The sequence below is a fragment of the Aulonocara sp. 'chitande type north' Nkhata Bay genome, linkage group LG15 (genome assembly GCF_057382095.1).
Source record: "Aulonocara sp. 'chitande type north' Nkhata Bay isolate Kocher_YH1m ecotype deep benthic linkage group LG15, A_spYH_male_GT1.1, whole genome shotgun sequence".
In the NCBI taxonomy this organism is placed as follows: Eukaryota; Metazoa; Chordata; class Actinopteri; order Cichliformes; family Cichlidae; genus Aulonocara; species Aulonocara sp. 'chitande type north' Nkhata Bay.
In genome coordinates this window covers 11,576,706-11,601,473 of record NC_141358.1, presented here as the reverse complement: position 1 = coordinate 11,601,473, position 24,768 = coordinate 11,576,706, and the positions used below count along the sequence as shown (strand labels likewise).

The 24,768-nt window shown below is 40.5% G+C and overlaps 1 protein-coding gene across 4 annotated transcripts in view; it reads left to right on the top strand.

The window, feature by feature from the left end:
- The window catches only part of sash1a (SAM and SH3 domain containing 1a), a 166,679-nt gene that overhangs the window by 81,407 nt on the left and 60,504 nt on the right, over window positions 1-24,768 (top strand). The window contains exon 1 of one of the 4 annotated variants that reach the window (XM_086264155.1): window positions 4,467-14,400. The exons of the other annotated variants lie outside the window; for them this stretch is intronic. The gene's annotated coding sequence lies outside the window, so the exon portion shown is untranslated. Of the gene's footprint in view, window positions 1-4,466; window positions 14,401-24,768 lie in introns of those variants that run through there. 4 annotated transcript variants of the gene reach the window in all.

The following is a 24,768-nucleotide window of genomic DNA, read 5'->3' as shown; positions in this document are numbered from 1 at the left end:
AGAACCATCAAAGTTCAGCACCTGTACTGTGTTTAATGTGATTTACTGAGATTTACTGAATAAAGACAACACCAGTCAGCTAGCTGGAGGTTGTAGTTAACAATCTGCTTCAGATTCTTTGGAAAAATTGGCTTTAAGTTTGATCTTTAATTTGGGATTTTTTGTCCTCTTTGAAATAAGTCTCTTTTTTTCTTGCATTGTCTTACTATGTATTCCGTTTTAATTAAATATGTTTATGAGTACAGCCCTTTCTCATTCATGAATGCTGAGAGGAAAGGGAAACATTAAAAAAAATAGCTGTGCTGTTTCATAAATTGCTTGCTGCCTATGGGACATGAAAAAGACTTTGACTAGGCTGGCTGATGCTGACATAAAAGCTGTCTGGTGCTTTTGAAGGCGCAAGCCTTTGAGAACTGACGCTCTGAATCTGCACTTTGTCTGAGCTACTGGAACTGTGCTGCTGCTGCTGGGGACCAAATACAAGGCAATATTTAATCAAATGGAATTGAAAAATACAGTTCTGTCCACTGAGATGTTGTTAGATTGACAAGTATTTATCAAAATTCCCATTATTGAATGTCTCTCAAAGTGTGTTTCAGGCTTTTCTGTCGAGAACGCTCACATGTACATTCGCACGTAGGCTAATGCCTGGTATAGAAGGAATTGCTGCATTAAAGACTAACAGCTTGCCTATTAAATGCAATTCCGGTGTATTTTTAAAGAGAGAGAGACATGCAAGCTGGCGGAAAAGTGAGACGGAGACACAGAGGGCAAGAAAGGAAAATCACAGATAGTCATCATTATCTAGCTCCAGTCCACCCAGCAGTGGAGCAGATCAATACAGTGTACCCAGCATGGCTCTGCAGTGGAACCAGCTCCACAAAACCTCTCATTACTGCCCACACTCTCATTACTACACACACAAACCCACACACTTTCAGTCACAGGGCTGCAAGTGCATGCACACACAAGCACTGTTCGCACTTGCGAACATGCCTATGCATATTGTGTTTATGTGTCACTCTTAGGCAGTCCTTCAGCAAACGTTGCCCACACATTACACATCTGAATAAACATGTGCTTTGATTTTCCCTTGTTTCAGATGTTGCAGCGCTTGGTTAACTGGTTGTAAAGAATTTGAATGAATCCAGAGTGGTGGCCTTTTTGTGAGTGTGCATTAGGGTGCGGTTTATTGAGTAGTATCCCATAGATTGGTTTTGTTACAGTAAAGCGTAAATCCCATTAACGTGTCAGCCCTTATAGTTTCACATGCACACTTCCAATTATTCCAAATCCCAATCTCAGTGAAATTAGGTCATGATATTTACTGTGTTAACGAGTTTCTATTTTTGCATAATTATCATGGAGTTGGTGGGATTGGAGGAGGGAATTGAGTCTCAATATAATCCTCCATGCCTCTAGTGAATGTATTGTATGTAAGGCAAGTTGATCTGTGCTCTGGGTTGGTTGTAGGAAGATCTATCAGCCTCCTTATTTGACTCTTTGATCGAGAATTTTTTTTTTTCTCTCTTTCTTTTTTTAGAGATGGAACAAGGTTTTGGGATATCTTTTTACTCACTGTTGTATACATTTAATATATTTGTTTAAAAAAAAATGTCAAGTGCATCTGCCCTTCTTGAAGAGCAGTATGCATTTATGTGAGCTCTCCAGTACTTTGGAGCACCCCAAGGGTCCTCAAGCTCTGTTTTGCATTCACCATGAAGTTCAACAAGCCAAAGGATGCCGACACCAAACTGTAGCACAGAGCTCTGTTTTTCTCACTCTTAATCAAATCAAGGACAGGCTGTTTGTACAGCAGTTTGCAGACTTTCATTGCATTCATTTTCCCCTTGTGACTCTTGATGCATGTAAAATGAAGTTGGTGGTGCTCAGGGGACTGGAAGGCGCTAGACAGTCACTCTGGCAGAGTGGAAATCTGATCCAGAAAATACAGCTGTGCGTATCGGTGTGTTTTGTGTCATTTCCTCACACACACAGGAACACCAGATGTTCTTCTGTATTTTATTGCTAGCTGCCCCAGGAGAGAGTAGAGCCACCTGCTGGATGAGCTCTGCTGCTGGTGCACCATGACCTTGTATATGTATAGAAGCTTCCATCTGCTTCCTTTGCACACCATACAGCTGTTGCTTACTCATAAGGATTGCCACCTCATAAAGACTAAACTAAGTTCAAAGAAGGAAGAGCATGATTTTCTTTTTGATTTAATAAATGAAATGTATCCTGTGTGTGGTTTAAATAATGTATGTGGCTGTGGAGTCTACACAGTGAGCCTGTCAGCACATGTTTTTTTTATTAATAGTGCAGAATTTGAATGTGTAAGTTGAATGAAAAGTTGGTTTACTTATTAATGCACCACAATTGTAACTCTAGGATTCATCTTACTCAATCAAGGAATTTTGGTGAATGCTTCCTTTGTGGAAGCGTGTATAACCAAGCTCATATGAGACTGACTTGTGCATCGATGTTTTCCCCATGTTATCTTTTCAACCTGTCATGACTTAGTGATACAAAATCAGCGTGATCGGCTGTCACCCTCTGAATGCATTAGTTTGAAGCCAAATCAAAAGAGAGAGACGCATTATGTATTTAAGCTCCTTTCATCTTACTCTCACATTCCCAGCCTTCATATTTCAGTGAAAATTGCCATGGCAACGTGTCTGTAAGGCATCGGTGCGAGAGTTTAAGGGACGGAGAAAAGACTGAGCAAAAAATAGAAAAACCAAAAAACATAGCAGCTTTGGGCAGAGAAAAGCAGGCAGCAAAAGAAGGAAGGTGTTTCTCTTTCAGTGGGTTTACAAATGCAGCGCCTTAGTATGGTTGTAGTCAACCAAAGAACATCTTGATCGGCTAAAATCGTATTCTCTCTTCAGCCAGTGGATTTATCATGGAAGGGTGCAATATCTCTAGATTAACTAGAGTGCACCTTTAGCCTCATAAGCCTAAATAATCAACATAATGAACTATCACTTAAAACTCTGCAACTTTTTTTTTTACCTGAACAACAACAACAGATTCTGAGCCCACACAGTCCTCCATCATTTTAATACTTAAATGATAAGTAAATAAAATGATCAGTAGACCAAACATAATAAAATATGCCAGTTCTGATATGTTGACAAAAATCCCCAAAGTTTAAACATGAAAGCTGCTGGAGCATTTTAGCATTAAGGAAGAGGATTAGGCTACTAAAAAAAATCTTTAGGTCATGACCTTTTTCATAATTATTATTATTATTATTATTATTATTATTATTATTATTATTATTATTCAGTATGAATAATTTATTCCCATGACAAAATTCAAACTTCTTAAGTTTATAATCAACTTTTTGGCCATCAACTAAGTTCAGTATCAGTATACAATAAATAGGTTTGACATAGGAATCTCCTAATAGTTTGGGTAACTCACCCTGATTTGCCTCTTGTAGCCTGTTTGTTAGGGGGAAAAAAACAAACCTTTTTTTTTAATGTGACTACAGCCCTATTAGTTTGTTATTTTTTTTTTTTTTTTTTAAACTGGACAATCTATAATCTGATGGCTGGATTATTAAGTGAATATTTGATATCAAGAAACACCTGGATTCACTCAATATGGCTCTTTCCTTCCTGGCTTCCTGTGTGACCAGAATGCCGTGGGCCTCTGGTGCAGTTTCAGTACAAAGTACAGTGCGGTTGAGAAGAACTTGAAACAATCCTATGGTAAAAGGATTATTCTAGTTTAGGTGGTAACATTTTTTTTTCATGGGCCTTTAAAGTATTTTCAGACTAAGTATCTGATTGGGAAAGTAATATACCCTGCAAAAAAGCCCAATGTTTTGTTATTTGTAATTTTATTCTGGGCACCCAGGTAACTTTTGCTGATCGTAAACAGAATCATTAGACCTGATAAGATTGTACACATTTTGCAGAGACGTACTGTCAATCCATAACAGCAGTCTTAGGTAAATTTCATGTTAATAAGTAAAATTGGGAGATATATCCTTTGGCTTTATTTTATAAATATTAAAGTCACTGTTATTGTTGCACTCAATATCCCATTTCATTCTTTAATGAAGTAGAATAAACCTACTGAAGCTAGCACAATTTGTGTGTGTGTGTGTGTGTGTGTGTGTGTGTGTGTACTCGTTGTGCTGCGCTCATTCACACAGCCTAAGGAAGAGAGGGTTACAGTAGGAGTATTTTCAGTTTTCCCAGTGCTCTCAGTAAAGGAACTGATCTAAGCTGTTTCCCATTGGCATTAAATATGCATTAGTCCCAGCCTTTCATGTGGGCGCTGAGCTGTGTTTTGTGTAAGAAGTCCTGAGGATATTTTCTGATACTTGGAGCCCACCAATTTTTTATCTCCATCTTTTAATTAAGGAGGAGAATGAGGTCTGTAAGAAAGCAAGCTAATCTTTATTAAATGGAATTTCTGGGACACTGATTTGCTTCAGGGCTAGTTACAAAACATCCTGCCAACAAACACTACAAACCCCCAGCACTAAAATCTATTCTCATCAATTAACCTTGAGAAACCAAGGGAAAAGACCACACTGACATTATACGGCATGGTATTAACATTGCCTAATAATCATCTCTACCCCTTACCTGTTATTTCATTCATTCTCTTTGAATAATGTCATCCGAGGGTCTAGTCCCTGACAGAATCCCACGTTCACCCTGTCAGTAAGCTATCACCAGCTCAGGCGTTGTGCACAGCTTGTGGGCCTCGAGCTTGGTTCTTTCTTGTATAAAGACACGGTAATCAATCTTTTTTTGACAGGCTTTAATGGAAGGGTAGGGGGTCTATGCCCACGTTGGGCATTCCCAGAAAGGGGTGATTCTTAATCCCAACATTGTGCTGGCTGGTGTGGCCACCTCTGGTTGCCCTTATTTCCCCTCTACTGGCAGGTTGGCCCTCCGCTGTTCTATTATCCCTCTATCTGTAGTTAGCCAAAATAATAAAGCTGGAGAATTGATCAACTGTCCATCAGATACAGCGCACAAACCTTTAAAATCGCACAATTTGGACATACAGCCTGTCTTGTGCAATAACTAATGCTGTCCATTCCCTCCGGAGACCTAATTTTGTCATGAAAGCCATAAGCTCACCTTAGAACGAGTGCAGAAGCCTGCACCCCTATCTCATTCTTTGTGGGGGTTGTAGGTGTGGGTAAATAATGGTGATACTCAACAATTCTCACCAGCACACTCTATGACTGTAATTTCACACAATTTAAGCACGCTCTATTCACACTCATAAATCTCAAACTTCTCCCCATTTCTTCCCCCCCATCTTTCCTCTGGAGACCTGCAAATGTTAATGCCAGTGTTTTGTGAGTGTAACCCCTTGCCAAGGCTCTATCTGTGGGCCCACGCTGGCTAGAATTGGACAAGATTGGAACCTGTCGCAGTAATGGGGTCTCTGACCCAGTAGGGCCATCACAGACAGTCTTTGTGTGTATAGGTGTGTAGAGGTTCATATACACAGGTCTGTGCATGTGCTGTGATTTATAGGGACACAAACCTTCCAATAGAGCCTGAAGGGCATGGCTGGGCTTCCATAAATAAGCAGCCTTGGTTATCAGCAAGGTAGGAAATATTGATTATTTTAAATGGCTATCGCATTACTCTCATAAATATGCATCGATTGCACATCATCGGGTTGATGTCCTTCGATTTGGTTTTGAAAAATGCGAAACCGTTAGCAGCCATTTGTAAAATCTTATTTATCTCCTGAAGGCTCCTTTGAGAAAACGTTGTTTACGAACAGGCTATCCCGACTGAATTACTGAATTCAAGGATGAAAAAAAAAAAAAGGACAGACTATACCCACAGTCGTATAAATTGCTGCAGGATAACTATCATTTATCTTATAACCCCAAACCATACAAAACGGAGAAACCTCTACTTTTCCAGGAACCTTTGGAATCATTTCCTAGTAGTGTTATCCATCAGTCGTGTTACAGCCCATTGAAAGAAAACAAAATGTCAGTCTCCCCAGAATAGACCCCATGAACCATCATCTCCATGTTCCACTACAGTTTAAACCACCATACCTTCCAGATACAAGACTTTACCAAAGTACAATCACAGTGTCTGCAAAATATACAACACATCATTAACTGTGGTCTACCTCTGGTTATTTAATACACTGTTTCTTCTCTCTGCGAACCTCCCCCCGGTGGAAAAGCCTCAGGAGTATAGATGGTTCGTGGATACCACTGCCAACACAGGAATTTTGAAACCCAAGTCAGCACTCATTCTAAGATGAACTGCGCTTTACCTCTTGCCTCTTTCTTCTGTGCATTAACTCCGGAGAATTTTGGCTGTCGGCTTTTCCCTCGTTTCCTCCAGTAGCTGCTGAGAAGGGGTGATCACTTTGACGTCGCTGAGCCTTGCTCACCGTGGGTGTAAATAATCAGATTTGTGACAAGAAGGGCCGCTAGTCAGAGGAGGTGAGAATTGAATTTTTGAACTCTCATCTTATTGTTCTGGTATGAATCATCTTCAGCCGATAAAACAGCATGCCTCCGCTGTTCTCATGAAGAGAAACTGAATTACTCGTTTGAAACTGAGGCGAGCAGCGATTAAAGCGGATTCGGCGACTGGCAAAGGGACTCGTGCAGCGTGCCAAGATGCATCTATGCATCCCATCTTTGATAGATTTGGCTACTGTATTATATAAGTGAAAGCTTCTTACATTAATCAGAATGCTTTGTTTGGGAAAAAAAATTGTTGGAAACCCCAGAGAATAACTCAAAAAGCAATATTGTTTTACACACCCACCCAAATTAGGGAATGTAAGTTGTCACCATGTCAAGTAAGATAATTAAGATGCTTTCCAACGGCATTGTTGACAGAGTTGTAAAAAACAAACAAACACGAAAACACTTGTATGTCTCGTGCATCTTTGTTGTTTGAATCACCACAAAAATGGTGAGACAAGTGTGTGCTGACAGGCTGAATTTTGTGAAGCCTACACAAACGCAAGAGTTAAATGTGATGGTGAAAAAGAAAAAGAGGGAAAGACCACTGACCCGAGTTCAACATGCTGTTGCTCACTGCTCTGTGGCCTGGATGGAGAATCCAACTTTATTATGTAACACCAGTGACTGTAAGCTCAACAAACAGGGTTGAGGTTGGGCTGGAGCCCATCCCAGCTGTCAAAGGGCAAGAGGCGGGGTACGCCACTGACGGGTTGCCAAGTATCACGAGGAGATCTTAGGAGAACTTAACATGCTTATCTTTGTACTGTGGGAGGAAGTGGAAGTAACCAGAGAGAACATGCAAGCTCCAGCCAGCAGATTCAAACCCAGCACCTATTTGTTGTGAAGCAGTAGTGCTAACCACCACACCCACGTGCCTGTGTGATACACAGTGCGTAAAATAAAGAATGATCCCTTTTCAAAAGGCATAGATATAGAAGCTTACGGTAAATTTTGAAATGCTTAGCTGAATATGAAGTTTAACATAGCAAAACTTACAACGTGTCCCCTTCATGACACGTGGATTATGCTTATATGATTTTCAAACATGCCCCATATAATTCTGAGCCTGTTTGGAGCCACTGCAGCCACTGCTGCTGTTGTGCTGCCTACCGGCAACCACGTGAAACTTGCGAATCCCCTATTTAACAGTACATGGGACTGGTGAGTGGCTGGGGAATTAAAGCCCTTAAAAATAGGATTATTCTTTTTCATACACCCTGTATGTTAATATAATATCATACTTTTTCAAATGCAAGTGTCCTTCATACCCAAAGTGTAAATTTTTACTAATCGGTCATCAAATAGCTTGACAGTCATTACTTTTCTGTAAAGGATAGAATTGTAGCGCTTTGCCTCCATTCAATTTATTTTTCCCCACCATTTATCAACCTCTAAACTAAATTCTCTCCATGGCTGAAGCCTGTGGATGAGATTTTATTCATCATTTTCCTCAAAATAAAAGTTTTAAACACGTTAATAAATGAGTTCCCTGGAGCCTGACCGAGCAGGACATGAGCAGATTCAGCCTGGAGGCAAGGCCTTGAATAGAAAGAGCAGCGGAGAGCTTGATCTGTCTTTATGCGCTTTTAATTACACACGGCCGGATGGCCTTTAATCCCCAGAGAGCTGAGGTGAAGCTCACGTCAAGACCAGAAAGAGACGGGGAGAGGGGAAGGATCACCTGCACCTCTGAGGGCAGCGCGAGGTTAATTCAGCAGACACATTACAAGAGCCACAGGCGGCTGTCAATCATTCCACAGTATTTTGACTGACATGTAGTGGAAAAAACTGTCAGTTAGCAGTAGACTCACAACCCTTACTCTACATGGATTTACTGCCCGTGTTTTAGAACACGTATGCATATTTCCCCAGGAAGGAAAACCCTCTTTACGTTTCCAGTTTGTAGAGAAACCTCAGCTGAGTTAATGTGCTTAGCTTTTTGCAAAAATGTAATGTTTCATTTTAATGATCAACTGGCAGGTAGCTAGTGCTCTGTAGTGGGTAATGTGAGAAGACATATGGTTTGTAAAACTGACTGATCAGAAAGACAACAGATAAGATCAAGTTAAGGCTAGTTTGTGTGTATTTGTGTGTGTCTGCTGCCCATATTCACATTAGACTGAATATGCTCATTCACGTGCAGCTATCAACAATTGCACGTCCACATAGATTCTCTGTTGAGTCCAATTTTTCCCATTACAGTATCCCAAATTGCAAATTCTCCCTGGTGGGCTTTACCATCTATACTGTTCTTTCTCGCTGTTTTCTCTCACACATTTACTTTCAAACACATTTTGTCAACACACATTCCAACAGTTCAGAGTACGCTGAACAGCAAGATCAGAGGGAATAAAACACTCACACAGAGAGAGCTTTTATGTATCGGAAACCCTTTTCATTCTTATGAATCTCACCTCCCAGAACTGTACTTTTCTACGAAATGAGTGCTATAACCTCAAGGCAATGTCAAGGTGAAGGAAACGTCTCAGCGCCTCCCTGTTGAGCTTTTTCTCGCTCCGGCTCTCTCCAGTTAATGACTCGAGTGTGGAGAGTGTTACCCTAGCTAGGCCTGGCCAGATGAGCCCAGAGGAGATGGCCAGACTGTAATCACAGGCAATCATCAGCTCTCTTCCTAGATCTCTGCTACTCTGGACTGAACGGTATGGTCCTAAACCCGTGATTTGAGCCGTAAGGTGAGTGAGACCGAAGGAAAGGGGAGGGAGAGGATAAACAATAAAGGTTTACACTATGAAGTATGCACAAGTGAGAGATTATAGTGATGTTCATGGTCTTTATTTGGTGTGTTAACATGCTAAAACACAAATTTTATTTGAAGACAGGTATTTAAATGTGGTTACATTTTGACTGGAGGGGGGGGTTACATGAAAAAGTCCTTATCACCAAGACACGAAATTCTTTAAAATCTATTAAATATTGCCTAGAGAGCAGTAGGCCCGGGTTTGAGTCTGACCTGTGGCCCTTTGTCTTCCCCTTTCTGTCATCACTTTCCCATCTATCTACAATGTGTCTACCCAATAAAGGCTAGAAGGCCAAAAAAATCATCTTAAAAAAAAAATAAGAAAAGAAAATCCATTTAAGAGTTGCTCAGACTTTTATAGTAAATCTGGGACGAGTGAATGCCAAGGAAACACCAACATGGTGTGAATTCACAACAATGCGTATCTGTCTGAAATTTCCTGGCAGTCAGTTCAAAGGTGTCTGTAGTGGTAGACCGATCAGTTAACCAACAGATCAATAAAAAGCTGTATGAGTAAGTAAGACAGTCTGGGGAAAAAAATGAGGGTTGCAGTGCAAGTATGAGAAAATGTCCATAATAATTAGTCATCGTAGCTGCAATTTGACTCAATCTTGGTTGGTCCACCGCTGATAACTGCGAAAACTTCAATCGTAATGACATTGGCCTTCTTCTGACTTTCTCTAGTGCAGAGAATTCACAGCACCTGAGTGGGTGTAAAATAAACAATCCACCCCTCATTCAAGAAATCTTCAAACTCCACACAAACAAAAAAAAAAAAGATCCACAAGCATGTCTCACTGCAGGTCAGTAAGAAGACTACAGAAGGTAACCCTATTAAAAAAATAAATAAATAAAATCATGCAGCTTGACGTGGTGGGTCCAGGGACTGTGACTTCAAAATCCTCGAGGCTAAAACTAATGGAGTTCTGCTTCTTCCAGCTTGTCTGTCTCTCTTCATCAAAACACAACAACCCCCACATAGCCTGCAGCACTGATAGTAATATGCGATACAGAATGGTTGTTCGTTTAATTTTACAGCCAGGCATGCTGGTGTCACTCAAAAAAAAAAAACCCTGAAAAAATAGTCTAATCTACCTGGACTGATGGACAGAAAGAGCCATGTTTTTGCAGTCATGCCAGCTCTGTCTTTGGAGCTGTAAACTTTTACATGTCAGTGGTGCTGTGTGAGAGAAAAGCCTTGGACTTTTTGTCTCCTACCCTCAATCCTACGTGCTCTGCGGTTGAGTCTGGTTGTCTGCTTTCTGCTGTGGTCTTTCATCACGTTCACTCCCCATTCTGGCATGCCTACTAGTATCTGTGTGGTTGTGTGTGTGTGTGTGTGTGTGTGTGTGTGTGGTTGTGTGTGGGGGGGGGATAAGACAAGAACTTTACTGCCATCTAGTGGCAACAAAACCACTGCCCTTCCTGTGGGGTCAAGGAGATCAAGAAAAAGAAATGCATGGAAAACAGTGGTGTGGAGTGTTGTCTAAACACTGTTCATATACATCTCTCATGTGTCTTTGTGGTGGTTGATGCTGGTACTTCATTAATGGGAGTCCATATTAGTGTAGCAGGTCAAGTTAAGTCAATGAACAAGTGCTAATTCCTCTGCAGTCCTGTGCACTGCCACTCGTCACACATTTGCATATAAATTGCTTTAAACGTGATGTTGCTCCTAAATTCCTTAACCACCACTTGTTTAAAATTCATGAATGCTTTTGAATTTTGTCAGGCATGGTTGAGCTGTCAAAAAAACCTTTGATACGTTTAAAAAAAAAAAACCCTGCAGGTGTGCATGCGCACAGGCATTTGGCCTGAGATTTTGTGAAATTCTCTCCTATTTTGTCTGTGAAAAGCTCTGGAAGCTCCCTCTGTCTCAAGCCGTCTCTCTCTTTATTTCTTTGTGTGTTTGTCCCCGCACGCGTGTGTGTATTCAGACTCATTACCCAGTCTTGGCTGGTGAAGAGAGCCTTGTCTCTGTGGGCATCGATGTGTTAATGTACACTGTCTAGTTATCTCTGGTTACCATAATCAGTATTCAGAAACAGTCTCTGCTGGAAGTGCAAATATTTTGTTAATTTTCAAACTGGGACTTGCAAAAACATGCATGTGAAACACTTTTTTTCCCCTGTAGATTTTAGATGTTTTGCACCACAGCTAACCTATTTCTAACCTTTTAATCAACATGAACAAACCAAGGTAGAACAATTAAAATTGGGCATGTCACAAATTGTTTTGGGCACAGGATACACCCATGCTCTGATGCTGCCTATCTATTGCTAGCGGGGGATCGGATTTTAGACAAATTCTCTTGTTCAGAGTTAATTTGTGTCTGCTGTTTGATTGTTTGCCTCAGGAGGAACAAGGATAGTGCTTAAAGTAATTGAATGGCCCATTTACATTCTACTAATTGATTGTGAGGGTTTCAATGAGGGTTTTTTTTTCCTGTGTTGCCCTGTATAAGACAGAGTAGAGTCCAGCAAGAAGCAGCAAATGAAACCTTTACAATCAAACAATAAACAGATCAAGTAATTGTAATATGAAAATATATTGGGTTTTTTCCAAGATTTCGAAAAAATGTATATATTAGGCCATAATGTAGTGGATTACACATTCACCTGACAAACAAAAGTTCCCTGGGAGGAGAGACAAATCTATTCTTGTTAAAAAAAATCTACCAAATCAGAAATGCAGTGCTATTGGATGTGGTGACCCCTTGTGACAAGAGAGCAGCTTTATTTGCTTTGGGCTACATAAATTAAACAGTCAGCCTTAATAAATCCTGATCAAAAGCTATACTTCATAAACACTAGACACTAGAAAGGACTGCTCTTTAGGTCATCAAAGTATATCTGTTTGTCATAACTACAGTGACCTGCAACTTCATGCAGTCAAAGCCAGCTCAGCAACAGTGGAATGTCTTTGATGTACCTGTACCTGCTTGTGCAGCTTCTTTCGAGTATGCGTGGCTATTTTACAGCATGCCCCTTTGAACTGTTTTGGGGTTTTGTTTTGTTTTTTTAATTTTTCAATTGCAGTGGCCATGCTCATTGGGTTTGTATCTAGCTTGCTAGCTGAAATTAAAAGAATACAAATCATTGCCTCTTGTTCATGCATTAGAAGGTTTTATGGGCTGTATTAAAGGCTGGAGCTTCGTGCTGCTTTTGTTATAACTGACTGATCTGAACTGAAGGTGTAATACGCAACATCGGGAACTGCCTCGTCTAGCGGCTAAAAAAACATGAAAAATATTTAACTTCATCTGCAGGAAATGTGCTGTCTAACCACTTGAACAAAGAATGTTGACCACATTTTCTCAGTCTGCCTTCATCTGTATGTGTATACACTCCTAAAGACAGCCTGTTTATGTTCCCTGGTCTCTGCACATCCCTGAGATTCACTTGTGTGATTTATTTATTTTTCTTCTTTTCTTCTTCTTCCTTTTTTTTTTTTTGCAAGTCCTTCACTGCGCATTTACATGACCCCTTGCACTTTGTTTGCTTCTCTAAACGTTGTGATGGCAGGTCTAAACAGGATGCAGGTCAGCTGAAATGGTTTACACAGGAGATCCTGATGCATTTATTGCGTTGAGACAAAGCTGCACTGCTACACTTCAAACATCTACATGTAGCAGGAGTTGCAATGAGTTGCTGCACAGCTTGTCTTTACAGTTGAGCTATACATCTCGCCTCAGGCTCTCCAGCCCATCTTTACCAGCTTTGGAAACGCAGATGAAAATGCAAGCTGACCAAATAGACTTCCTCCTTTGTAGTTACAAGTTTTTAGCAGCTGCACATCACCTCTAGATATGGCTTCACAGTGTTTTGAGCTTCAGTTGCTTAAATAATGTGCACTGTTTCTGATTTGCCAGCATGTCATTGTCTGCTCACCATCACCCTCGCGTCTGAAAGAGTGGCGTACCCTATGCTATTTGGTTGTGTCAGCAACACTGACTTTGGTGAGCCATCTCCTGGCGAGTGGATGTAGGACATTTCTCTGGTACCTATCCAAGCCTATGTCTGCCCCGCCATTCCATTCCTCACTGTTACTATCTGTCATCCCCTCAGTTTCTCCTTCCTCCTCTCCCATGACCTCAAGGAGTCCTCAGGAGGTAAAGTTTTCCAAAATGGGAAGATTGTTTTTTTTCCCTTCCTCCCCATCTGTCTCTTTTTGTCTCGTTTTCCCTCTCACAAATTAGCATAGAAAAAGAAGAAAAAACACCCCAAACCTCAATGCTGAGTGACTCATTCAAATAATTGTTGCTTTAACTGTATCAAGTTACTCTTTTCTCTGACTCCCTTTTTACTTTTCTTCCTTTCCCCAGTACAGTGCGGTATCTGGGCCACTTGTGAATTGGGGCCTTTCAGTGAAAAGGCAGGAAAAAAACGAGTGACATCAGAGAGAGAGAAAGAGAGGGATCTAAAGTCGCCCTGTAATTTTCTGTTCTGTTTCTGTGATTGCATATATGACCATAACAGACAACCGGTTAGCTGGTTCACTTTGTACATGTACATGTATATTACATTAGTAAAGATCCCCCATGTGTCTGTGTTTTATTTTAGCATGTTTGCGCTGCTTGTGTGTCTAGGTGGAGCTTGACATTGTTGACTTTTACAGCAAAACAGTTTTACAGGAGGGCTGTTCATAACCGAATAACAGAAAACAAAGAGACCCTCGCGCGTGTGTGAGTGTGTGTCTGTGTGTGTGCAATGAAAAGACAGTAAGAACAAAGAGACAAGAGATGGCGAAAGAAAAGGGGAGTGTACGGAGAAAGAGGAAGGCCAGAAAAAAACTCCACTTTTGAGAAGGAGAAGAAATTTGAGACATGTTGAAACATTTTTGGATAGAGGAGAGGAAAAGGGCAAGACATGCGGAGTGAAGGATGAGATCCCTCCCCCTGCCAAACTCGAGTTATACTCTTGACTATTCTATAGCTAACCCTTCCTCTTTTCCCCTCCTCTCCACGTCCCATGTGAGCAGCAGCCCGATGACTGGACCTCTGTGTGTCTCCACTCTGCTTACGCTTTGCTGCGCTCTGGCAGACATGCATTGTTCTCCACTGTACACTACTTGTTGCTCCCGTTCTTAAAGAGTTAGTCGGTGTTAGCTCGGCAGAAAGAGTGGGAGGAAAATACTCAGCGCCAGCCTCGCGGTGAGTACTGACATTTTAATTTTTTAGATAGGAATATTCTTGTCTCATTCATTTGTGGTGCCTGTCAAAAGGTTTTCAGTAGCATAACAAGTTTTTCTGAGGGATATCTTCAGTGGAAGATTTTTAAATAAGACAATCAGTTTGGCATGCCATGTAAAGAACATAATTCATTAGTTTTTTTTCATTGAGTAAGTTGGTGAAAGACATGCTCTGGTAGTGAGAGCCCTTTTAGCTCGGCTCTTGTTTCTTTTGCTGACTCACTCTATTAACTTATTTCATATGGCTCCGTGGTGTGTAGAAGTGTGTTGTGTGCATGTGTTTGCCATTGTGTATAGTTTCTTAAGGAATTCTGTACAGATGCACGTGTATATGTCATTTAAATGTAATTATCAGCCCCTGGCCCTACCTGATGGTGTAAATGTGAGAATTTAACAAAGATGGAGGGAGCAAAACATAGGGGGGGGGGATGCTGGCATACAGCTGTTACTCACTGTTTGCTTCGCTCTCTCAGGTCTGTATTGATTTCCTTCTCTCTCCCCACTAAACGAGAACAATAGCTTCATGCCTGGCCAAGACCCCCCAGTAAATAACTCAGCTAAATATCTACAGCAAATCTACAGCAAATCTCCAGCAAGATGTTGTTCATTGATTGCTTTGTCATCAGATGTGCACACACAAACACACACACATACATACGGAGGAGAAATACACAAACACTCAATCGGGCCTTGTCGTCTAGAGGGACTTCATTGTTTGGTGTGCATAATTGTTTGTGTGTATGTGTCTGTAAAGGCCTTGTCCAAAAAGGTCTTGGACAATGAAGTCTGTCACCGGGGGATGTGGATTTCTATCTCCCTCTCCTTCCCTCTCTCCCTTTGCTTTTCCTGTCCCAGTCTCCCTTCACATCTGGATCTCCCCACCAGCTGACAAGGAACAAGGGAGCGGATGGAGGGAGGAAAAAGGCATGGATTGGGGGGGGGGGAGGGAAAGAGAAGGTTAGAAATTGGAGGAAGGGGAGTGTATTTGAGCCAAAGTTCCCTCCATGCAGGAAGAGCAAACTTCACAATGTTATTGTGATTGTCTGATGTATGGGAGGAAGCGCAAACACTGCATGTGCGTAAACACACACACACACACACACACACACACACACACACACACACACACACACACACACACACACACACACACACAGTCCTTCACACGCAGGACTTAAGTTCACATGCGTGCAAATACAGTAAATGAACATGGGCAAATGTACACACATTTAAACACATGCAATACACATTTAAAGGACTGTGAAGCCAGCGTTAAGCCGATTGAAGTGACACTCATGCGGCGTCACTATTTAGGCTCAGAGAAAAACTGGTGCCGGTGCTTGTTGGAGGGCTTTGGCCTTACCATGTGTCAAGTTTTTAATAGGAAATTTTGCACAAGGCTTTAGCTGTCGAAGCAAGTCCTTTTCCCTCTCGGTCTCTTTACTCTACTGCCTTCCAGCTCATTAGCCCATTGCTAAGCTATACTTGAAATTAAATCCGTTTCCTGGATTGAAATTGGAAGTAAAAAAAAAAATATATATATATCTGCCAGAAGAAGCCGTGCAGGCCAACTGTTGCAATGTTCTGCCAAAGCTGGTCAACCTTCGCCTGTTTATCCATACCAGGGCAGAGCCATGTGCCATGGCAACAGGTGTATGCTGATTATTAATATTAGGCAACAGGCGAGGCTGCGTGAATGCACGATGATTTAAAGGGGTAAACGTCCCCCTTACATCTGCTTTAGCAGATTCTGTGCAGCACACACGATTGGGGGAGGTAAAGATTGGGGACATTGATAAAACACGAGCAGTTATTTCCTCCACAGCCTCCCAGGAATTGTTTGACTATGCAGTTTCTGCCATATGTGCATGTGTAATTCAGCCATCTCCCTCTGTCAGTGCAGCTGGTCTGCGTCTGCCCGTATCGCTACTTTTCATATTACTTATGGCCTTTAGTCAAGCCTGCATCATTGTGCGAAATATAGGCAAGAGGGATGATGTTACAGTGCAGGTGGCATGAGTAAGACTGAGGTCACTGCTGAATGGGTTTACAGTGTGAATAGCTTCTCTTTGTGACTTGACATCACTGTGAATACTATAATTTTAGGGTGTATGAGTTTTTGCTTTTCATAGTAAGCATGTTTTGATATATAAAACATATACAGCATAACAGTGATGGACTGGAAAAGTGGCCCTGTTTTGGCTTTGTAATCCGTATAGTTCTTATGCTGTGGTAGTGGATGTCGACCAAGTGTGTATGTTTTACATCATGATGTCACTAAGCGGACTGAGGGCTACAGCCAATGATGTAGTGTCACTTGGCACAAGTGACACTACATCGCACTGTCTGTGTGCCAACCAACAATCAGCCAGGAGAAAAGTGACATGTGTTGAGCTGCGTTAAAAAGCCCTGATTTGTTTTGGTCTGTGTAATAACATTCATTCAGCAGTGGTGTCAGTGCATCGTGTACAACGATCTTTCTCATATTTATGGAACAAGACCAAAAAAACTGACTGATGTCAAAGAAACTGACAAAAAGGGACTAAATGGATAATGATAAAGTCAGTGTGGATAAATACAAGGAGAAACCAAAGTACTGGAAGCGAACATAAAGGTTATTTGCATTCTTTGTGTTTTATTCAAACCAGCCAAATCTGGTTGAGCATATCAGTAGGTCTTCAGATATTCAGACGGGTGGATGGGCGAAAGTAGGCTACATGGCAACCATCAAATAAGAGTAGAACTCGAGTTTGGTTCTGCTCTTATCTCGGCTCATGTGCAATACATCACACTTTCTGTGGCCTTAAATGAGAGATTTGCCAGAGTAACTTCACTTTGGCAAATCTCTTATTAGTAGAGGAGGATATGTTTGCTATATACATGTGTGCGCACATGTGTAAAGTGCACACATTACTACTTGCATGTTGTGGTACTGTGTTGTAGTGTTTTATGTCTACAGTTAAATAATTATAAATAATTTTAGTAAATTTTCCAGTTTACAAACAATATGGATGAACTTTGTGACTTTAGGCATTCTTTGCTGCAGCTGCTTGCAGAGAGGCACTCAATCCCTTGTTAGACATTCCTGATTTCACGCAGTCTTTGTTTTTCTTCCCATGAATACAACTGTGGCAGGGTCTAATGACAGACCAATGGCTGCACACAGAGCTTCACGGCTGATGTCCAAAGTAATCTGCTCCCTGACTAGTACTTGTGACAGTCTTATAATAAAGGCAAATATGTTCAAAGTGACACATGTATGTATGTTTAATATTATGCTTAGCAATAATAATTATGCTGCATGCAAGAGAGGTAATAGAATTTAAACTAAACTCTGTTTTTCACCTTAATTGTTTTTCAGAAGGTATACGAATGATGCTAATACTCTGTGTAGACTGACCGGGCATTTATGTAGCAAACCAAATGTCTTTATCGTTGCAAGTAATCTGCAATCTGCTAAAAAATCTCTTCATTTTACAGCCTAATTGCTTTTTGGTGTGCTTGCAGCTTTGCCACAATAGTTTATTCTACAGTCTGTGAAGCAGAAGATTTGCAGGTAGATTCTTTTCCCCCCATTTGTATTTTTTCCAAAAATTCAATCAGTCGTATCTTTTTTTTTTTTTTTTTTTTTTTTTTGGTGCCAGTTTCGTCTTTCATCTGGAACAAGATATCTGTGTGTGTTCGTGCACGTGTGTGTGTGCACGCATGCTTCTGTCTGAATGAGTCCTGGCAAATTTAATTAAAATTTTGCTAATAACCAACACTGAAGTCTTTGTTTTAGGCATATAATGAGTGAAGGAATCAGAAGTCACTGCATCGACCATCAGTTTTATTAGTTGTCACATTGAATACATCTATAGTATATATTACTATCAAAAGAATTTGTGGGTATGCATACACGTGGTAGTTGCATATACTCAGAGGGTCCTGCACGCTTGATTCTCTGTAGGTATTCTTCAAAGGGCTGTGCATTGCTGAGCTTATCCCTGAAGATTATCGCTATTCTTCCACCCTGTCATTTTTTCTTCTGTAGCTCTGGCTGCTGTAATTCTATGGTTCAGCAATTATTATGAAAGCTGGCTTTGAAAGCTCATTAAATCTATTTTGAAACAAGGTGGAGGCCAGGTATAAATCGCCTGCAAAAATCCAAGTTTTGAGCAGGTTACACATCATATTGAGATGAGAGGATTACAGCTATTATTGTTTAAAGAACATTCCCTGATTATAGCTCGCCCCTGTGTGTGGATACAAAGAGTTCTGATTACTGCTGGCACTGCCGCCTCACTTCCCAAGAGTCTAAGCATTGACTGGCACAGCAGGGGGTGCAGGAAAGGCGGCAGGCATACACGCACACTCACACACATAGATGTACCAACACAAAGGCAAACATGCAGAGACACATTAAACACATGTTAACATCATGTTTTAATGAAAAGCACAGTCTTTTCTTGAAAAGAATTGCACAGCTATTTTCATAATGTGTATTTAATACAGATTTCACCTATAATAAACACGCAGAACAGCTGCAGGCATTTGGATCAGAGCTAATATTGAAATATATTAAATGTTTTTTTTTATTTTTTTTTATGGATGATAGGCTTTTTTGCACGATTGTGTATAACACATCATTCGTCACTCAGTACACCATTGGAGTTTAATGGTCTTATTTAACAACAAGCGTTCACACACACACATGCTTTTTCCTGTTTGTGTTGCCTGTGGCAACGGTTTGGCAAGGATCAGTGGTGATGTCAGCAGTGATGTACGAGTGTTGGAGTGCGAGGAATGACCTCAGCAGAGGGGAAGTCCCAGGAGACTCATATCAGCTGCAGCCAGTGTTCGCCTTCAGAACTTTCTCACACTACAGCTTTGCCGACCCCCCGAAGCCCCTCCTTCTGATCCTTCACAGGCATCACAAATCACCAGCATCCAACATGGCAAAGAGCTCTGACATGCACACAAGAAAGCCCTACTCCCAAAGCCAATGCTGAGAGTACATAGAAGAGGAATAGGCAAATTAACTGTTACTGCCTAGTGGGGAAAAGCCATTCCTTTGACAATATTTTTTTTTCTCTAAAATGTTTCGTTTTTCCTTTTACCGACTCCTTTTGTGTCAGTTAGTTTTAAAGTCTTGTAGTGCAGTAAGAAGCATGCAGTCTCTCCCCCCCAGCTTCCCAAAAGTGAGAATTTTATCTCGGGAAGCAATTAATCAGCAATTGAACTGATAGTTAAAATATGATGAACTGGCTTAAAATGAGTCACGTCCATGTTTATATGCTTTATACATCCTAACACTGTAAAGCCAGACTAATATACAAGCTGGAAAATATTATTAGCAGATATGTCTTCATATAATAAACTGTATGAACATATTTTGTTTGGTCACAACTAAACTGCATTACTTGAAACGGTCTCATTACATAGTTTCACTCAGACTCTATTGTTTACAATACTCTTAGCACTGTTAGCACATGCAGCAGAGTATGTATCAGAGCGAGCCAAAGAATGTCTTGATGCTAACTAGTTTGTGAAATGTATTGCAGGAAAACTGGTAAACAATGATCACAGGCTTTAGCCTTCATAGTATATCTGTGACAGAGCATGTGTATAAATGGGTTCGTCTATCAGAAATATATTGGCCAATATATCAGTACTCCATTTTTTTTACTGCTTAAAATTTGTAAGTGGCATTGGTCATATTGCTAATGTGGTTTAAACAGTGACAGCGTATTAGTTCTCTCACTGTACGGTATAAAAACACTTCAAAAAGGCTGGGAGTAAGCTTTGGAAATGTTGAGTTATTGAAGAGAGCAGTTTTCTTTGAGAAAATCAGTCTTTCTCTTGTGCTCATCACCGCATTCTTTTTCGAGAGATTAATGTGTGAAACTGATAAATGTTCTTTCCATTTATCTGTGATTCACTGCAAAATATCAAAAATTGCACGAGACTTTCTACTTGGCAACCTTTTTTTTCGTGATTTTATGTTTATTTAAAGTTGGTAACAAGAAAAATATTCCAACTCAAATGTAACTTTTTTTTTTACATGTGCAGCAAACATTCTTTGCATGTCTATCCAATCCATGCTTGATGACTCTTGCTAAATTTTAGTGAATTTCGGTAGTACTAATGTGTAAAATAAATACCAGAGAGCATTATTTAGTGTATGCAATGCAGATTTTCCATGCATTTGTGAGAGTGTTTTGAAAAGATCCGTTTTGTGTGCTGTAATTTAAATAATAATGAAAGCATTTCCTGTAAGTAAACCTAGTAGTTATACTGATGAACCTTATTTTGAGACCTGCACGCATCCCATTGCCTTTTTAGTGGTAGTAACCTCATCATCTATGCCTATGTTGTGGGCTGTTGTTGGCGTACACATATTGTTATCGGATATTTAAACCCATTACGTCCTCCTGCTTTTAAACACACCAGCTGCATCACTGCGGTGACATCTAGCATGTGAACACAGCTTGCGCCCTCCCTCCAGAGTGGTTTTCTGTCCAGATTGCTGAACTACAGTCCAGGCTTTGCTCTTGATTCAAGCAACAGTCAGTTCATAAATGAATGGTTGCCTCTTCCTAGGACAGCTGTGTTACCAGGCATGAATGGGAAAAATGATCACAAGAGTACCAACCGCATTCGTGAACCGCATACTGTGTGTGTGTTTTCTAAGCCAAGTACACGGTGCCTGTGCTCATTTGCAAGCACACGTGTGCTCATGAACCTGTTGGTGTGTGAATGAGTCGTGAACTATGAAACATCGAGGGATCAACTGCCACTAATGAATCAATGGGTGAATTATTTATCGTGTTTGCATTTGCCTTGATTGATGTGTCATTCGAAGGTGGGTGTGTAATGGCTGCTGGCTGGTAAACGCATAAAACAGTATGTTGAGAGTGTGGCGAGAACAGAGGAAAGTACAAATCAGTACAACCCAATTTCCACAAAAAAATTAGGCGCTATTATTTTGAACTTATGATGTGCAGAAACTACAAATATCATGTACTTGCCCTGTATGCTGTCAAAACAGCCTACCCTTTGGGGTATGGGGCCTTTTGTGGGATCTGGCATAGGACGCTGGCACTGGATGCCTTGGGTCCTGTGGGTTCCGGGTGGGGCTTCTATGGACAGGGCTTGGCCCAACACATCATGCAGATGCTAGTTTAGATTCACATCTACAGTCAGCATCTACATTTTTAGTCCATGTCAGTGCATGTCACCTAAAGCACTGACATGGTGCTGTAGAGAAGCGTACATTTCTCCTTTATTGGCTTCTTTTCACGGGCTCCCTGTTAAATCCAGAATCAAATTTAAAATCCTGCTCCTCACATACAAGGTCTTGAATAATCAGGCCCAATCTTATCTTAATGACCTTATAGTGCCATTTCACTCCATTAGAGCTCTTCACTTTCAGACTGTGAGCTTATTTGTGGTTTCTAGAGTATTTAAAAGTAGAATGGGAGGCAGAGCCTTTGATTTCCCCCCTGGTTCTTCCACTGGAGGTTCCTGTTAAAAGGGAGTTTTTCCTTCCTGCTATCGCCAAAGCGCGTGCTCACAGGGAGTCATATGATTGTTGGAGTTTTCTCTGTTTTCCTTGTATTATTATTAACCTATTATGTAGGTTCTTTACCTTACAATATAAAGCGCCTTAAGGCAACTGTTGTTGTGATTTGGCCCTGTATAAATAAAATTGAATTGAACTGAACATGTGAAAATAATAGACACTTGAATGCCAGAGCCCAAGCTTTCTCAGGAGGACATGGAATATATTGATGTTATTCAGTTCTCAGTGGTTTATTCTCATGGCTAATTGTATGGCTCAACGTAACTTGACCTAGAAATTCTAAAGCATTATCAGTGCTTTGCCCCAGGGGGAGCTGTTGCTCCAGCTGTGTGTTGTCCTACCTTGGTCCTTCCTACCCCCTGGACCCATGAAACATCCTCTTTTAACCTCCCCGTTTTGTTCTATCCACTTCTCAATCAATGTTTTCTATTTACGTTCCTATTTAAATCGTTTGCTCTCATCATGGTTTACCAAAAACGTCCCTATTTTCAAGTCACGGACAAAGGCAAACTTTTCCCCACCTTTCTCTTTGCCATTACATCATAGCCCAAACCGAGGCCACAGCTGTAAACATGTTTCCACCACATGTCCATGGGTTTCTAATGCCAGTCATTTGCGTGCATAAACAGACTGAATCAGACGTCTAGCTGAGGTTATGACTGAGCTAAACGTTGGAGAAAATCGAAGCAGACTTTGTTCCAGCTCCAGTTAAAGTAAAGTGCAGTGTTGGGCACTTCTGATTTTATCCTTGGAGATCTTTTCCTTCTTTTCCTGTTTCTGTGAGTAAATCTGTTCCTTTAGATATTTAACACCCATATAGTGTAAGTACCATGCATGCTTAAATTGTTTGTCTCAGTAACTAAAGTAAATGTTTTGTCACCAGGTACATATGTATGCTGTTATATTATTTGGTGGCCTCTTAATTTGGTAATTAGTGGAAAAACCTTGCATTTCATTATGCTTATATTTTGTATCATAATAAATTATAGTATTTATAGGTTGTTTGCTGTGCTATACATTCTACCCCATATTTACTGAATTTCAAACACAACATATCAAACTTTAATGCTAAATAAAATAAGTATATGCTCATTTTAAATTTGATGCCCCACATTTTAAGGTTAGAAAAGGTTTACGTTTCTGTGTGTGTGTGTTTTATCGCCCAGTCTTTTATGAAACCAACTGTGTAATTACAATTTTAAACTAGTTGAAATAATAATATCTGTACAATAGTGCGTAAACAGGAGAGGGACCATCCAGCTTGTTCAGCATCTGTGTTGACATGGAGGTGCATTCACACACATGGCATTGGTGACTTGCCCATCTGTGAAGGCACCATTAATGCAGTAGGATGTATGCAGGTTTTGGAGCATCACATACTGCCATTCAAGCGAAATATATTTTACAGACTGAAACACACAGCAATTAAGTCCAAAATAAGAGGTTGTTTTGTTACCTAAAATGTTAAGTTATGCTCTTTTTTGTTTGTTTTTTTTTTCAGACAACACATAGATGTATATGTGTAAATGTGATGCCATAAAGCGATATAATTGTCAGAGGACGGTGGTAGGAATCACATGCAACTAAGAAGGAAATCAAAGGAGTTAAATTAGCTGTGGTCAAGGCTCTTGATGTCAGTAGGAGTGCTTAATGTGCTCTGACCAATCCACATGCACTACATGTTTTCAGACCACAGTTGAATCTAGAGAGCAGGGTGAGGTATACAAGAGCCAGTCGGCAATTTACTCTGTGGTACCTGGAGAACAGAGATACCTCAACATGGCTCATTTATTTCTAATTATAGTGACATGTGAATTACCTGAATGAAGTTGGAGTTTATTTATCTGTAGTCACAAGACAAAATGAGCCAGATGACAAATTAAAGGAAAAAAACAACATAAGTTTCTAAGCCATCATTTTTACTTTTCTTTTTTTCTTTTGCTCACGTCAGGTCTGTGCTTTATAGACCATGTGTGCTTATGTTTTGGGGTTTTTTTTTTTCCTTTGAGATCATCTGGATCAGATCATCTTGCAGCTGTCCTTCAATATATTCCAGGCTTTGACACGAAGAGGAAAAATTGTGTGTATAAGGAAAGCAAGGGAGAGAAAATAATTAAAACTGAGGTGTCACTGTTTGAGCATATGTGCTCACATGTGTGTGCCTTTGGATTGGGATTTGGTAATGATATTTCATGTCATTTGCCTCTTGGTGTGTCCATTTTTATATCGAACTACTTCTAGGTTTATACAACTGATCAAAAACAGAGTGGTATGAAGTTTTGTTTTGGTATGGTATGGTTGGTATGTTTTGTTTTGTTTAAATGTTCTAGAAACTGACGACACGGTGCAAGAAACAAAATTCTGTATAATCAAAGAGTGGTCTCGGCTAAATGCCAGGTAAGCGCCACAGGGTATGGATCTCTTTTTAGCCAGCATGGGCTCAGAACCAAACCCTGCGGCAGAAAATGTCTTTGCCAACTCAGGCCTCCTGTGAGCGCATATATGTGTGTTTGGATGTCCCCCGGGGGATCTCATCCCTCTGACCATCAGTGCCTTGCCACATTCTTTATCTTGCTTCTACATATTTTGAAACCTACTAGATCGACCAGGGTTTCTTCTTTCTTCTTCCCCCCCCCCCCCCTTTCCGCAAATATGGGCCAAGTTTTGATCATGGCACCTTTACAGGAAACATTTTTTGGTGATAATAAAAATAATGAAAATATTATTAATAACAAAATCACTTAAAAACTAATAACTGTCCCATTT